The 16,795-nt window shown below is 42.3% G+C and overlaps 1 protein-coding gene across 6 annotated transcripts in view; it reads left to right on the forward strand.

Moving 5' to 3' along the window:
• Window positions 1-2,701: 2,701 nt before the first annotated feature.
• The window catches only part of MAPK8 (mitogen-activated protein kinase 8), a 99,304-nt gene continuing 85,210 nt past the window's right edge, over window positions 2,702-16,795 (forward strand). For 5 of the 6 annotated variants that reach the window (XM_070782231.1, XM_019953912.2, XM_019953911.2 and 2 more), the window contains exon 1: window positions 2,704-2,862. The gene's annotated coding sequence lies outside the window, so the exon portion shown is untranslated. Of the gene's footprint in view, window positions 2,863-16,795 lie in introns of all 6 variants that reach the window. The other variant, XM_019953913.2, reaches the window with a different exon arrangement.

Consider the following 16,795-nt stretch of genomic DNA (forward strand, 5'->3'; position numbering starts at 1 on the left):
TCTCAGGCTCATCTTTTTTGTATTAATTCAGTGCTGAAGTTCCTCAAGCCTGGCTCCAAGCCATGTTTTCTTCTCATTCAGTACCTTTTCTCACTCAGGCCTTGGCTAACTGATCCACCCCCAAGGCTTTAAGTCATCACTGTCTATCAATGATTCTTCTCTTATCCACCTGATCCCAGCTCTGAATATCACCTTCCAACCTGGCATCTCTTTGGGGCAGATCAAAACCTTCAAACTATTTGCTCTCACAATCTTTCCATGCAACCCCTGTTCTCTTCCAAGATTCCCATCTCAGTGAACCAGTACACACATCCCATCTTTGGCCACATGCAAAAAAACTTAACGACTTTTCCATAATAACTCCATTTCCTTCACTGCCCACCTAAATCCATCACCAAGTTCCGTGTATTGGATCTCCCAGAGGGTCCTTTGACTGTTTCCATGACCACCACCCTAGAGCAAACCTCCACCATCTGCCATCTAGACTACTTCTGTGTCTACCTGGCCTCTTTTCAACAAGTAATCTTTTCAAGATGCCATTCTGACCATGCCACACACTTTGCTACAGCATGCCAGGTGCTTCCCATTGCACTTGGGATGAAGACAAGCTTTTCAGCCTGTGTAGTATGGCTGTACTAGGCTTGGTTCCTTTATAATCTTTCAAACATCGTCTCATAGCTTCCTCTTCCTTGCTTTTCCAGCAGCACTGGTCTTTTCCTCGATTTATCAAACTCACCCTGCTCCCTGTCATCACATGACTCTTGCACACTAAATTACCTCTGTCTGGAACAAATATTTTTAGCCTGGTTGAATCTGTTCTCAGTTCAAGAGGCAGTTCCTCAAGGAAGACTTTCCTGGCTTTATTAATTTCATCAACTGGTTCCATAATAATATGTATCCATATCGTTTTGTATTATAATGCAGTGATCATTTTGCATTTGCTTACTGTTATTATTTCTATATTATAATGATTAAGTCTGTAAGCTCCATCCTATTTCCAGTGTTAGCAAAGTACTTGGCACAGAATGGGCATGCAATAAATATTTATTTGAGAAATAAAGCAAGGAAGGAAATAAAGAAGCCTGAGAGAGAGGGAGGAATTAGGAAGAGAATGAACAAATGAATTTATGTTTCATTTCAGAATCACTGGAAACAGGCCAGCCCAACATGACATGGAAGACTACCTGAATTCACTCCTTTATTCAATAAATATGTATTATTCATTACTAAAGTAATATACTTTTTTCTGATTATGAACACAATTTGGAAACCACGGGGAAATACTTAAAATATAAAAGAAAACCAATTCATAGTCCAATGATGAACTACTGTTAAAATCAATTCAGTTCAGTCACTCAGTCATGTCCGACTCTGTGATCCCATGGACTGCAGCATGCCAGGGTTCCCTGTCTATCACCAACTCCTGGAGCTTGCTCAAACTCATGTCCATCATGTTGGTGATGCCATCCAACCATTTCATCCTCTGTCATCCCCTTCTTCTCCTGCCTTCAATCTTTCCCAGCATCAGGGTCTTTTCAAATGAGTCAGTTCTTTGTATCAGGTGGCCAAAATATTGGAATTTCAGCTTCAGCACCAGTCCTTCCAGTGAATATTCAGGACTGATTTATTTTAGGATTGACTGGTTGGATCTCCTTGCAGTCCAAGGGACTCTCAAGAGTCTTCTCCAGGACCACAGTTCAAAAGCATCAAATCTTTGGCGCTCTGCTTTCTTTATGGTCCAACTCTCACATCCATACATGACTACTGGAAAAAACTATAGCTTTGACTAGACAGACTTTTGTCTGTAAAGTAATGTCTCTGCTTTTCAGTATGCTGTCTAGGTTGTTAAAATAATTTGCCACGTTTCTTTTTTTTTTTTCTGTGTACGTGTAGTATATAAGTAGGATCATTCTATGTATAATAGATTTGCTTATTTCTCTTAATGAAGTATGATGAACATTTTCCTGTGTCGTTAAGAATCCCTCGAACACATGGTATTTAAACTTCTAAAATGTATTCTATTGCAAACATGTATGTAATTTAGACATCTTTCCACTTGCCGGATATTTAAGGGCTTGCCAATTTGTCGCTTCTCTAACTAACATATACATGCCTTGTGGGGCCCAGAGACAAATAGGATAATGCAGTGACTTCTGTAGGAAGTGGACTTAGGGAAAACAGGAGGCAGGTTTTTCCAAGTGGCTTAAGAGAATATTTGCTTGAGGGTTGCTGAGCCCGAAGCAGGTGTCCTCAGAGTGGAATGTATTGTCAGTCATGGTAAAGAGCTTTTTGTCTCTCAGGTGTGAGCCCTAGCCATAGTGCCAGATTCCCGGGCGGGTCTGGCTGAAGGCACCTGACCTTCAAACTCTGGGGCAAGGAGCCCCAGAGGCCTTGGCTAGGACTAGCGGACCGCCCCCACACAGCTGCGGGGCACTCAGGCCACACGCCGCCACGCGCCAGGAGCAAATCTCCGCCCCGTTCAGCACTCCGCCACACCCCTCACTGGAGACTCTCACACGCTCTTCTCGTAGCTCCGCCTCCAGGCGACCTCCGCAAGCCCGCCCACCCCCCTGCAGTAGCCCCGCCCCCGGATTGCGGACTCCGCCCCCGCAATCCGGGCCCCCGGGCTGCCCCGCCCCATGGGCCGCTCGCGAAGCGCGGAGGCGGGGTCCTGCGCGGTGACGTGAGCGGGCGTGCGCGGTGACGGCCCGCGTCCCTGTTACTCAGCGGAGCGGCGGAGGCCGGACGACGCGGCCCGGATCGCGGAGCCGCGAGCAGCGCTGGGTAACGGCTGCGGAGACCGCCGAGACGGCGCCGGTTCCCGCCGCCGGGCTTTCCTGTCGCCATTCGCTGCGCTGCCGGGTGAGTGCGGCAAGTGCCTCAGGGCCAGGGCGGCCGGCGGCCCCGCCGTGTTTATGTTATTGTGCCGCCGCCACCGCCTTTGCTCAGCCGTGACCCCCTCCCGGGAATGAGGACGGGAGCGCGCGGCGGGCGGGGGGCGCGCGGCCGGCGGGGGCGGCGCGGGAACAATAGCGGCCGAGGAGGCGGGGGCCGGCCGGGGGGCGTGGGGCTGCGGGACCCAGGCGCGTCCCGGCCGCCCCCTCGGCCCCAGCTCCGCCCGTCGGTCCTCGCGCGCCCTCCTCGCGCGGGTCCAGCGCCCACGTCGGGAGAGGAAAATGGAGCGGGAGGTGGGTGGCAAGTTCTAAAACACTTCGGCGAAGGTCTGGACGAAGGCGCCTAGTCGGCCCGCTGCTCCCCGGCTACCTCTCCCGGCGGCAGGGACCCGTAAAGAGCGCTCCGGTGGCCGGGTCGCGACGCCTGCCCGGCGCCCACGGGGACAGTGTTTTGTGTCTCGGTGGTTTCTTTGTGCTGATGTTCTGAGCGAACGCAGGCAGCGGTGCCGAAAGAGGCTGGAGTGGCCTTCAGCTCCCGGATTCGAGGAAGCGCTGGGGCTCGAGGCTTGGGCAGGAGGTGTCCGTCCAGCTCAGCGCGAGCTTCAGTGGTCAGCGCGCCTTTCTCTTGAGGGTCACTCCGTGCCGACCTTTTGACTTTTTCACCCCAGCCTCCCTTCTCTTTGTCTTGCACTTGTGTTCCCTGTCCTTCGAGGGGAGCCAAGTCTGCTTTGAAGTACTGTGATGAGCACTTTTCGTTTTAATTTCTGAAAGTTTCCCATCATATGTTTACTGTGAACTAACGTAGTAACGTGTTGACTACACGGTGTCAGACAATGTGCAGTGGTTACTATTTTTGCCCCTGAAACTCACTGATCTTTCTAGTAGAATTCTGGTGTGTCAGTCCATTGTGTTTTAAGAAAAGCATCTAGCGAGTACCTCCTTGGTAATGAGAACATCTGTTTGTTTCATTCATTCATTCAGGAACTGTTCAGTATTGTACCCAGATGGAGTTTGAGGGCAGAGAGAAATACCCTCTGATGGAAGAAAATACTTACACTGAACTATAACAGATGTACCTTTAAATTAGACGATTGTATAAGTAATGTGTGTTAAAGAAGGTATAGTTATGCTTTGGGTTATTTTACTACTTTTAGTAGTATATCTGGAATTTCTAGTGTAACATTTTACTTATTAAGAAGTAGGGTTATATTTGGTCTAAACGTACAACAGCTTTTATGTATTTCCTTGCAGTCATTTGTAATATTTATTTCTGAATCCCTTGCTGTGGGTTAAGCCTAGGAGGTCAGATGTGTGAGTGAACATGTTTAGTGTGTACCTGATGTAACAAGCAATCAAAACGTGACTTCCTTGAGGACAGGCCTGTCTTGCATCTGTGTCTCTAACACCTAGCTTGGAATATAGTAAGTGTTCGATGAAAATTAGATTGATGAAAAGCTCTTTAGAGCTGATAACATCAAGCCTTAACAAAAACATTTTAATGTTCTCTGTATAGTTTTGGAAGCCTAAAGCAAATTCACTTCCAGATGGCTAAATGATCAATTCATATATATATTATCTGTCATGAAAATAGGGGCTTTTGAATCACTTCAGTTTTAATTTTTTTCCTATCACTTCTAACTCATTGACTATCTTAAAATTAAACCTTGTCTAAAATATTTTTTTAAATATGTGAGTGTGTCTGTGTGTGATAAGTGCACACAGACACACACACAGTGATATTTCAACAGGGTCTATATTGATTGTGAATATTACCTTTTGTGAATATTACTTGAAAAGTTTCTGAATACTCTTTTAGGCAGAAAAGTTAAAATAAACAAATTGCATAAAAATTTTTGTTAGAAATGTTTAATTCTAAATTCTTCATTGTACTAATACTATTGGTGAGGCATATGGGCCTAAAACTGAAAATAATAATAATTTGTCCACATTACATCTCTTTTCCACTTAGTATATTTTAGCATTTGCTTTGGATATAAAAGAATTTGAGGTGAACTTATTCTCTGATTTAGAGAACAAATAAATAAAATGATACTTTATTAACATAAAGGATGAAAATCTTGAGATACTAAGCTTTATTGCTTTACCTAGTTAATATGTCAGATTTCAGTGAGGGTTACTGATACGGATCCCCACAGTCATGCTATACATGCTATACTTGTCAAATCAGAGTTTTTTGCTTGGTTTTCTAAATTCTGTTGGCTTTAAAAAATAACTTTTTCAAGACAGCCCATACTCAATAGCAGTTACTCCTTATTCCACTCTACATTATCTTTAAAGGAAGAGAGAGCACTGATTCTGGTAATAAGTATATTCCATTAATGAATTTGAAAAGGGCTCCCTTTAATTGTACTGGAAGAGCAAAAAACTATATCCTTTATATCCCAGGAGAAAGGTCGCTTGGAAGGAAATTAGTTTAAGAGTAAATTCTATCAAAATTAATGAAGTTAGAATCTTAGCTGTTTGCCCAGTGCCTAATATTATGGAAATAACCTTGTGATGATTCTCAATGCTTAGTGAAACAACTTGAAGTAATTTATTAAGTGACTAGTCCCAAATTATCCTAGTTGCAATTAAAAGCTTGTTGAATAGAAGCCTGATTCTTAATGTCTTGACTTTGTCAGTGAGTTGAGTTTTGACATATTTGAGTCATCCAGATAATTGAGCTGCTTTGTTGCACGTGTGTAAAGTAATGTCTGATATTAAGATGCCAGCTCTCTAGAGATCTCTGCTCAAGTCAGTAGTATGGATAGTAGTCTTACTGATTCATGTAGTTCAAGGAAGTCATTATAGGCACATAGCTTTAGATAGAAGTCATTTGCCTATTTCTGTGAGCTATGATGCTAATTGTCTTAGTCATGGGTTCTTTACATCAATATTTAGTAGCTTTGTCTTCTTGCTCTAATGCAGATTAACTTGAACTTTGATTTCACAAATGAGTTCTGAGTCAACAAACTTTGCTGCTGAAAAGGTGACAGGAGCTTATTAAAGTAAGCTGCCCTTACTTCTGTCCATTAGGGCAATAGTAGAAATAGACATTTCCAGGAATCAGATCTAGATGACAGAACTTCTCAGTTCTTTGTTGTCAACAGGCCCTAGAGCTGTAGACAAGTGGCTTATCTTTTTGGTTAGAACTGTAAACTGAGGCTGTTGAAGCTTTTTTTTTTTTTTAAATAGAAAGGTTATTCCCCAGATAGTTGGTTCTTTAGAAAACCTTCTGGGACAAGAGAGTCTTTCTTGGGTGATACCAAAATCCTGTGTCAAGAACAACAATGAAACTTAGACTTTGTAATGTACAGAAGCAGAGAAAATTATTGAAACAATATTTTCTGTACTATCTATACTTACATATCAACTATAAAGCCTTACTGGGAGCCAGGAGTTCTTTTGTCCTCGTACTGTCATGTCCAGCTCTGTGCGACCCTATGAAGTGTAGCCCGCCAGGCTCCTCTGTCCGTGGAATTTTCCAGGCAAGAATACTGGAGTGGGTTGCCATTTCCTACTCCAGGGAATCTTCCCAACCCAGGGATCGAACCGGTGTCTGCTTTGGCAGGCAGATTCTTTATCACTGCACACCTGGAAAGCCCCAGGAATTCTTCGGTTGGTATATGTTATTCATTCCGTAGCACCAAGCTTACTAATGAGATTTTGTGCTTTCAGATACTTAGTGGAAAATGTAAAAAAGAAGAGTTTATTAGCCTCAAGAAGCTTATGATCATGAATAGAACTTAAGGCATATCTAAACAGTGAATTTATGTTCTCTTAAAAGATGATGAGGCTTCTCCCAAACGAACACATCTGGGAAGGCCAAATTTTATTGAAATCTAGTTTTTAAAATTATATGTGAGTGTGTATATGTATAAGGCCTTTTAGAGTATTTATTAACTGCCATTCTTTTTCAGGGTGGTGGGTTGTATAACAAATGCAGCACAAATATTGATATATGTCTCCATTCCATATACCTTTGTAGTGCATTGGATTTGGTTAAAATGTAATCATTTTTTAACAATGTTAAGGTGTTCAGACTTAGTTGTGGTTGCTAGCATGAACATTAGAGTCAGCCCTGAGTTCCAGTCCATACTCCAGATCTAACTAGCTATATGGTATAGGCTAGTTCAGTTTATGTAACAGTTCTGGATATGTAGCATTCAGTTCAGTTCAGTTCAGTCGCTCAGTCGTGTCCGACTCTTTGCGACCCCATGAACCGCAGCACACCAGGCCTCCCTGTCCATCACTAACTCCAGGAGTTCACCCAAACCCATGTCCATCGAGTCAGTGATGCCATCCAGCCATCTCATCCTCTGTCGTCCCCTTCTCCTCCTGCCCCCAATCCCTCCCAGCATCAGAGTCTTTTCCAATGAGTCAACTCTTTGCATGAGGTGGCCAAAGTACTGGAGTTTCAGCTTTAGCATCAGTCCTTCCAAAGAAATCCCAGGGCTGATCTCCTTTAGAATAGACTGGTTGGATCTCCTTGCAGTCCAAGGGACTCTCAAGAGTCTTCTCCCACACCACAGTTCAAAAGCATCAATTCTTTGGCGCTCAGCTTTCTTCACAGTCCAGCTCTCACATCCATACATGACCACAGGAAAAACCATAGCCTTGACTAGACGGACCTTTGTTGACAAAGTAATGTCCCTGCGTTTTAATATGCTGTCTAGGTTGGTCATAACTTTCCTTCCAAGAAGTAAGCATCTTAGGTTTCATGGTTGCAATCACCATCTGCAGTGATTTTGGAGCCTAAAAAAATAGTCAGCCACTGTTTCCACTGTTTCCCCATCTTTTTGCTATGAAGTGATGGGACCAGATGCCATGATCTTAGTTTTCTGAATGTTGAGCTTTAAGCCAACTTTTTCACTCTCCTCTTTCACTTTCATCAAGAGGCTTTTGAGTTCCTCTTCACTTTCTGCCATAAGGGTGGTGTCATGAGGTTATTGATATTTCTCCCGGCAATCTTGATTCCAGCTTGTGTTTCTTCCAGTCCAGTGTTTCTCATGATTACTCTGTATATAAGTTAAATAAACGGGGTGACAATATACAGCCTTGATGTACTCCTTTTCCTATTTGGAACCAGTGTGTTGTTCCATGTCCAGTTCTAACTGTTGCTTCCTGACCTGCATATATTATCTGTCAAGTGAGAATAGTAATAGCACATAATCTCATAGGTCTGTGAGATTTAAATAAGGTACTGCGTGTACAGTACCTAGAAGACTAGATGTAAGTATTAAGGACATTTTAGCTAGCTATTGTTATCACCAGTTATTAACTTGGAGCAAATTTAAAATGCCAAGTAAATTTAAAACCAATTTGATGTACAGTATCCAGTCAGATTCTCCAGAATACACCAGTTTTTTTTCCCCTTCTCCTCTGAGTCTCTGGGATTTTATTTAAAATTTTATCATGTCCTCTGTTTTTTTTTTTTTTTAAGTTTTGCTTTTTTATTGGAGGTTAATTGCTTTACAGTATTGTGTTGCTTTCTGCCGTGCGTCAGCATGAATCAGCCATAGGTGTACATACATCCCCTTCCTCTTGAACCTCCGCCCTGCCTCTGTAGGTTGTCGGGGAGCAGAGTTTGTCCCCCGCATCGCCCAGCAGGCCCCCGCTGGCCGTCTCTGTCCACATGGTAACGCGTGTGTTTGCAGGTTGCTCTCTGAATCCGCCCTCCCTCTCTTTCCCCTGCTGCGTCCACGAGTCTGTTCCGTGTGTCTCCAATTGCGGCCCTGCCAGTAGGCTCATCACTGCCAAGGGCACCTAATCTGAATTCTGAAATGATTTCACAATGGATCAGTAATCCTCTCTGCCTTAAAATTTGGAAATGTTCCCAAAGCAAATAATAAAGGAAAAGTTGCCACATTTACCTTTCCCATGTAGAGAATTGCCAAAGCTTTCCTGGGTTTATTTTGACAGATATCTGAAGGAATGGGAATCCAGGAGCTGTGAATAACTTTATCGTGTACCCACATTTGAAGAAAATGGAGTACTGTCACGTCTTTTAAATTTAATCTTATTGAGATCTCTGATTCTGTGTGAAAAGTGCAAATTTGTTAGAGACTGGGTAACCACAGTAGTTCATTAGCCATTTTCTAGAGCTTGTTAGGTAGCATCTGGAAATACTGTTTTTCTTTTCTCTGTTTTGTTTGTGTGGTTATTTTGGTAGACCAAATTTCTTGTTCCTTCTTGCGGACAGCGACTATGACGTGATGCGTTTTGCACATGCAGTATCTATTGAGAAGGCACTCTGTACCAAATCAGGTATTAAGTGATTGTGGGGGCCACATGGAGTAGAAGTTAGTCTCTGCTTTCAGTGAGTGCAACTTAATGGAAGATACGAACAAACATAAGTGCGTTTAGGTCCTAATACCAATAATCAGGACCAAAACCAAGTGTTGTTATGCATTTCATTGGGAGTTTCTTTAAGCATCAGGCTTCAGAGCTGGCTGGATGTTGGGGCATTTGGGGCTTCTGAACCAAACATCTTCAGCCCTGCCTTTTAAAATATACTGACTAGATAAACCACAAAAAGCAAAACTTCTTCTCTCTTTTGCTGTTGCTATTGCTAAGTCACTTCAGTCGTGTCCGACTCTGTGTGACCCCATAGACGGCAGCCCACCAGGCTCCCCCCGTCCCTGGGATTCTCCGAGCAAGAACACTGGAGTGGGTTGCTATTTCCTTCTCCAGTGCGTGAAAGTGAAAAGTGAAAGGGAAGTCACTCAGTCGTGTCGGACTCTTCGCGACCCCATGGACTACAGCCCACCAGGCTCCTCCATCCATGGGATTTTCCTGGCAAAAGTGCTGGAGTGGGGTGCTTCTCTCCTAATTTCTGGTTAAAGTTGAGAGTGTGGTACAGATCAGTTAACATCTAAATCAGAAGAAAAGGCATACCTTTATAGTCACTTGGAATCCAGTGTGGAACGTAACAGGACATCAAAATAAGCATATGAAAAGGTGCAAGTCAAATTGTGACCCGGAATCCTCCAACTACTGTATTGAAGCTCCGAATACGGAGGGTTAGATTGATGCTTGCAGCACTTTCTTGAGCCTTTTTCTGTTATTGATAAGTGTGGCTTTACTACTTGTTGTTGCTCAGTGGCCTAAGCCACATCATATTGATGAGAACATTAGAAAAGAAAAACTGTCAGACACACGTGCTTTGCTTGGCATGGAGCATGAAAGACAACAGGAGATCGCGGTTTCCTAAAAGCTGTTAATGGGATGGAAGCCCGCCATTCCCTGCCTTGCTTCTGCGAGGGTGGTCTCTCTAAAATGCCACTTGGGCCAACCAAAAGTGAGATAAAGGAAAGCTAGCCCTGTATAGATTTCCCTGTGACTAGGAGTCGCTTTTCAGTCAAAAAACCAAAGTGTCTGGCTTTGTTACTGTTGAGAATTTAAGTCTTAGTGATTTTATTTTATTTACATTTTATTTATCTTTTGCCAAAGCAGTATAATCATTTGATTCAGAATTCCAGCGATTAGATAAATATACAGCAGAAAGCTTCCTTTCCACGCCTTGCAGCCCAGCCGCTCCATTCCTTATTGTGGAGACGGTGTTGAGTTTCCCATGAATCCTTCCAAAGGTTGTTAATGTGTGTGCAGATAATATAGATACATAATTCCTTTCCAAAACCTTTGGTCTGGATGTATTTCAGAATTAAGGTTTGGTTTTTTTATGGGTGGGGAGGAAGGAAGGACTTGTGAAAAAGATAATGTAGTGCTTCTGGTATATTATCAAGAAGCGCGTGCAGGAGGTAGTGTGCCAGTCTGTGATGAGGCACGTTAGTATTGCTGTATTGAAAGCATAAATAGATAGTAGGGATAAATAAAGACTATAAGTAGTCTTGTGGAATTTTTGGTCAAATAGGTTTGATACCAAATAGATTTGTGCTGAACTTGAGAAACTTGTGTTTCTTGGAGCTTTATGGATTTCACAGTTGCCAGTGGGAGATTGTGTATCTTACGTATGTATGTCCTTTGCCTCCCCTATTTTTTTAAGTTGCAGACCGTGCACATACCCTTTACCTTTTGTTTTTAGCTTAACTGTCTAGCTTAGAGATGATTTCATATTAGTCTTATCAGTCCATAAACAGCAAGCTTATTCTTATTCCTTTTTTTTTTTTTAGTACCTTCATGGTATAGGACTTGTTTCAGCTTTGGCTGCTGTAACAAAATACCATAAACTAGGTGGCGTAAAAAACTAACGTTTATTTCTCACAGTTCTAGAGGCTGGGAAGTTCAAGGTCGAGGTGCCAAGAGATTTGGTTCCTAGTGAGAGCTGTTCCTGACTTTCAGATGTCACCTTCTAGCTGTGTCTTCATATGGAGAAAGAGTGCTCTGCTCTCTCTTCCTCTTTTTGTGACACTAATGCCATCATGGGGCCCCATTCTCATGACCTCTTGTAAATCTGATTGCCCTAGGGTATTATGCAGGGGTTGGCTAGGGCTTCAACACAAGACTTTGGGAAGATTAAATAGTCCAATGTTACACAGGCATAGCATGTATTTAAGTAGCCCCTTTCTGAGGCACATTCAAGTTGTTTCCAACACTCTGCTATCAGGAGCCATGGTGCAGTGGGTTACTTTATGCATACATAATTTCACACTTGTATCGAAATGTGTAGGAGACACTTCGAAAATGGAATTGCTTGGTCAGAGTGTGTGTGTGCATTTATAATTTTGATAGATACTGCTGCAGTGCCATCTGTAGAGTCTGTTTCACCACTACACATTTCACCAGCACTGTGTAAGGATGCCTGCTTCTTCCCTCATTGCCAGTATGAGTGAGATTAAACATCCTTCATTCTTTAAGGATTATTGTATGGAGGTGAGAGTTGGACCATAAAGAAGGCTGAGCTCCAAAGAAGCAATACTTTCGAATCGTTGTGCTGGAGAAGACTCTTGAGAGTCTCTTGGACAAGGAGATCAAACTGGTCAATCCTGAAGGAAACCAACCCTGAATATTCATTGGAAGGACTGATGCTGAAGCTCCAGTACTTTGGCCACCTGGCATGAAGAGCCAACTCATTAGAAAAGACCCTGGTGCTGGGAAGGACTGAGCTGGAGGAAAAGGGGACGACAGAGGACAAAATGGTTGAGTGGCATTACCAAATCAATAGACACGAGTTTGAACAAACTCTGGGAGATAGTGAAGGACAGGGAATCCTGGCATGCTGCGGTCCATGGGGTTGTAAAGAGTCAGACACGCCTTAGCGACTGAACAGCAATTGGTATTTTTATTGTGAACTGTCCATAACCTTGCCTAAGTTTCTATTGCTTTGTTACTCATTTTCTTAGATTTGTAGGATTTATTTTTATAAGGAAATAGTTGAATGAAATTTCTTGGAAATATTTTTCCAGTTTACTGTTTGTCTTTTAAATTTGCTTATGATGGTTTTGTCATGCTGACTTTTTTTCTCTTTAAGCTTACTAGTCTTTACTGACCTCTAAATTATATGCCGTGGTTAGCAAGTCTTTCCCTAATTCCAGATTATATGAAAATTTGCAAATGCTGTTTCTCTAGTATGTCTATGAAATGGAACAGAGAAGTGAGTTGGTCAGAAAAATGTGGGGTTCAGTGGGTAAAGAGGAGAATGTACAGGGAAGGAGATGGCACAGGCAGAGAGACTGGCCTCTGCTGGACATTTCCTCCATAAGATAGGGAACGTAGAAAAGCTGTGTGTCCTTCTGAGGGAGTTTGGAGGCTGCAGGATGAAGGCACGTCCTTTTGGTTTTGTCTTCTCTCCTGGTTTCTGTTTTATCAGTGAGATTGGTATGGCCAGAGGCGGATGGGAGTGTTTAAAGCAGTTTGGTAAGAAGTATTGATGGTTCATTTGAGAGTTAGAAGTCATGAATTTAAAGTGGTATCAATCAGCCTGGTTTTGTGATTACTGCAGGCTCCCCCAGCAGTATTTTTCTGAATAGTTACAAGCACAGATAAGGCAGGTGGTTCAGTTCCTCTGGAGTGAGGTTTTGCCAGGTGTATCAGTCGGAGTTCTCCTGAGAAGCAAATCCGCAGGAAATACATTTGTATGTATGTGTACAGAAAGAAATTTCAAGGCACTTGGTTACACAGTTATGGGGACTGACAAGTTAGAAATCTGTAGGGCAGGCTGGCAAGAATCTCTTGGACAGAAGCTGATGATGCAGTCTTGAAGCAGAATTTTGTCTTCCTTAGGAAAATTTCAGTTGTGTTCTTAAGGCCTTTCAACTGGTTGAACGAGGCCCACCAGCTTTAATGAGGATAATCTTTATTCAGTTGTGGATGTTAAACGCATCTACAAACCTTCACAAGGACACTTAGATTACTGTTTGATTAAATAACAGAACTGTAGCCCAGCCAAGTTGACACATAAACTAGGTCAGTATAAAGGAATGAAATTCTGCCATTTGCACTTATATGTGGAACCTAAAACAGAAAATAGAGGAACGTCTATAGCAAAACAGAAAGAGGCTTGTAGACATAGAAAAGAAACTAGTGGTTCCCGTTGGAGGAGGAGGAGGAGGAAGGGCATGGCAGGTATGGAATTTAAGAGGCTGGCTGCTACGCGTTAAGTAGATAAGCAACAGGATATATTATGTATTACAGGGAATTATAACCACTATTTTATAATAACCTTTAATGAAATATAATATGTAAAAATAGTGAATCACTATGTGGTACACCTGAAAGCAATACAATTATAAAAAATTTTTAATTAAAAACTTTTTTAATGAAAGGAAGAGAGAAATGAGGGCATTTTAGAAGGAGCGTTTAGAGGAATGGTGATGAATCATGCAGTCTAGTGTGGACAAGAAAGGAGCTACAGTCAGGATGAATAGTAAGGAGGTGGTGGTATCTGGGTATTGGACAGTCTGGCTCGAGCTGTTGCTGTTGTGGTCACAGGAAGTAAGAGAACTGGGAGTTGGACTTGATGGTCAGAGTGAGATGCTTGAAGTAGTGGTTTGACAGATGTAATAGTTTCTGGCAGTGACAGTGTCCAGCGTGGCCTTGGGATGGGTTGCTGAGGTGGAGCAGATGGAAGAGGGGGGGCCGAAGAGTTAAAGGGGCTGCAGTGTTAAAGGGGTCAGTCAGTCTGCGTGAATGGTGAGAGGAGTGAAGGTACAGACTGTGAATCAGTTGCTGACATCTCTAATCAGCGGGCGAGAAATGGAGGGAAGGTAGTTAATGAGAAGGAATAGGAAAGGTAGTATAAATTTTCTGTTGCTGGTCACGGTTAGAAATCTCAGAAGTTCTGGTAAAGGATTTGGGGGGTAGCAGATGAGAAATTGAGTGAAACGGAGGATACACAAGCAGTGTGGCAGTGACAGTTTGGGAAATCATAGAGGATCAGGAAGAGTGGGACTCAGGGATGTAAGGTGTGGTGAGATTAATCTTGCTAGTAGCTAGGAGAAGGTGGCCATCAGTTCAGCTGTTAGAGGACATAGAATGGCAGTGTTTTTGGCAAGACATAGGATTGCTAGCCTAGACCTCTTTGTGGATTGTAGAAGGAATTTGAGATATCATGACTAGTGTTGTATTTTTAAGTGAAATAGAATAGAAAATGTCAAGGTGTATCACAAGTAATAAGGGGCTAAGATAAGGATTTTTTAGCAGCTTTATTGAGATTTCATTCACGTATCATTACAGTTCACCTATTTGAAGTACACATACAAAGTCTTTCTCATATATTCATGAAGTATTGCAATCATCACAACTAATTTTAGAACATTTTTGTTACTCCTGAAAGAAACTCCATGCTTATTAGCTAGCAGTCGTTTCCTGTTCCTGCCTGTGCACATACCCAACCGCACCTCCTGCCCCAGCCCCAGCCCCAAGTGACTGCTTACCTTCTCCTCCTGTCTCTGTAATAAGTGTGCCTATTCTGGACAGTATGTAATGTGTCGTCTCTTGTGATGGCTGCTTATTTCACTTAGCATAATGTTTTCAAGGTTCGTTCATCTTGTAGTATGTGTCAGTATGTCGTTATTTTCTGTGGTCTAATAATATTCGTTTGTACAAATACACCACATGTTCTTTACCACTCTTCAGTCGATGGGCATTTGGCTGTAGTAAGTGATGCCGTCATGAGCATTCGTGCACAAGTCTCTATTTTTCGTTGTTGCTTGTGCTTTTGGTGTTTTTATCTTAGAAATCACTGCCTAATTCAAGGTCATGAAGATCACCCCTGTGTCTCTTCCAAAGAGTTCTATAGTTTTAGCTCTTACATTTAGCATTTAGCATTGTGGTTCCTTTTGAGTTACTTTGTGTGTGATGTGAGGAGGGGATCTGATTTCATTCTTTTCATATGGATATATAGTTGTCCCAGCACTGTTTGTTGAAAAACAGTTGACCCGTGAACGACATGGTTTGAACTGCACTGGTCCACTTTTATGCAGATTTTTTTCAATAGATACGTAACTGTAATGCTGCATACAAGATGCAGGGTTGAATGAATCCAAGGATGTGGATAAGAAGGGCCGACTGTAAAGTTATATGTAGATTTTCAACTGCATGGTGGGGGCTCAAGGGTCAACTACATTGTACTTTCTTGTTCAAATGTCTTACTGTTGTTGTCTTTAAAATCTTTTTTCCCAACTCACTTTTATTCCATTTATCCATATGTCTGTCCTTATGTCAGTCACCATGTCTTGCTTATTTTCTATAGTAAGAACTGTTTTATGAAATTGTGTTTCAATTGAGTGTTCTTACATACAGATACACACAGAGGTGTATATGTAACTGGCTGTGATGTAAAATGCTTGCAGACATCTGATTTGAGCTGTGGCTGCACCCTCTCTCTGCCCGCCTCGGGCACTGTACCAATAGGGCGTGTGAGAGGGCCTGACTGTGGGCACGTGAATATATTTTAGATTGGAGGGCTGACTTTATTTTTTTTTAATTTTAGTAGGTATCATGTTCTTTTTGGATATATGTGGACCAAAGTTTTAGAACAACTATGAATTTCTAAAGAATCAGTTAGATGAATTTAAGGATTAGGAAATGCATGATTTGATATTTTGATTGAGGTTAGTGGACTTTTGTACAGGGCCAGCTCACAGTTAAAAAAAATTTTTTTTGGTACACTAAGCATTTCTGTATCAGATAACTTTCTTATCTTGATCCTCTGTGTTTTCCTATAGGCCATTGTCAGTTTCTTTCTTTTTTTTTTTTTTAATCATGTTGTCTTACTCTCTTCCTTTTTATTAAGGTATTACATGTGAAAAATTATAGGCATAATTTAACAAGGATCATCTTAATCCATTTAGAGACAAAAATGTTTCCAAGCTGGGCAGTGCCATGGCTGGTCTATTTTATTTTTTCTTTAATCCTAGGATATTACCCTAGGGGGTCCCAAGATAAAACCAAGTGTTTTATTACCCCCTATTTCTCCAACCCCATACTTCGTTGGTTCCTTACCTCTAATATTTAACACCCGTTCTCCGCCAATCTTGTAAATCTGAAAAGTTCAGCTCAGCTTTCCAGCCACCTTTATGGAATTGGCAGATGCACCCTGAGAAAATGGCCCTCTCATGCCTGGCTTACCTCTGAAGATTTTCTTACTGTCCCAGATCTTTGCCTCCATACCGCTTTATTGCCTTTTTAGCAGTCTGATGCCTTTGAAGAAGTATTTATAATTTTTTTCTTTTTGCCTGTGAGATGTCCAGTTTTTCTCTTTGCTTTCAGTAAGAGTGAGTGAGTGAGTGAGTGAAGTCGCTCAGTCGTGTCTGACTCTTTGCGACCCCATGGACTGTAGCCTACCAGGCTTCTCCGTCCGTGGGATTCTCCAGGCAAGAATACTGGAGTGGGTTGCCATTTTCCTTCTCTAGGAAATCTTCCCAACCCAGGGATCGAACCCGGGTCTCCCACATTGCAGGCAGACGCTTTACCGTCTGAGCCACCAGGGAAGTTGAGTT

Source organism: Bos indicus, chromosome 28 (genome assembly GCF_029378745.1).
Source record: "Bos indicus isolate NIAB-ARS_2022 breed Sahiwal x Tharparkar chromosome 28, NIAB-ARS_B.indTharparkar_mat_pri_1.0, whole genome shotgun sequence".
NCBI lineage: Eukaryota > Metazoa > Chordata > Mammalia > Artiodactyla > Bovidae > Bos > Bos indicus.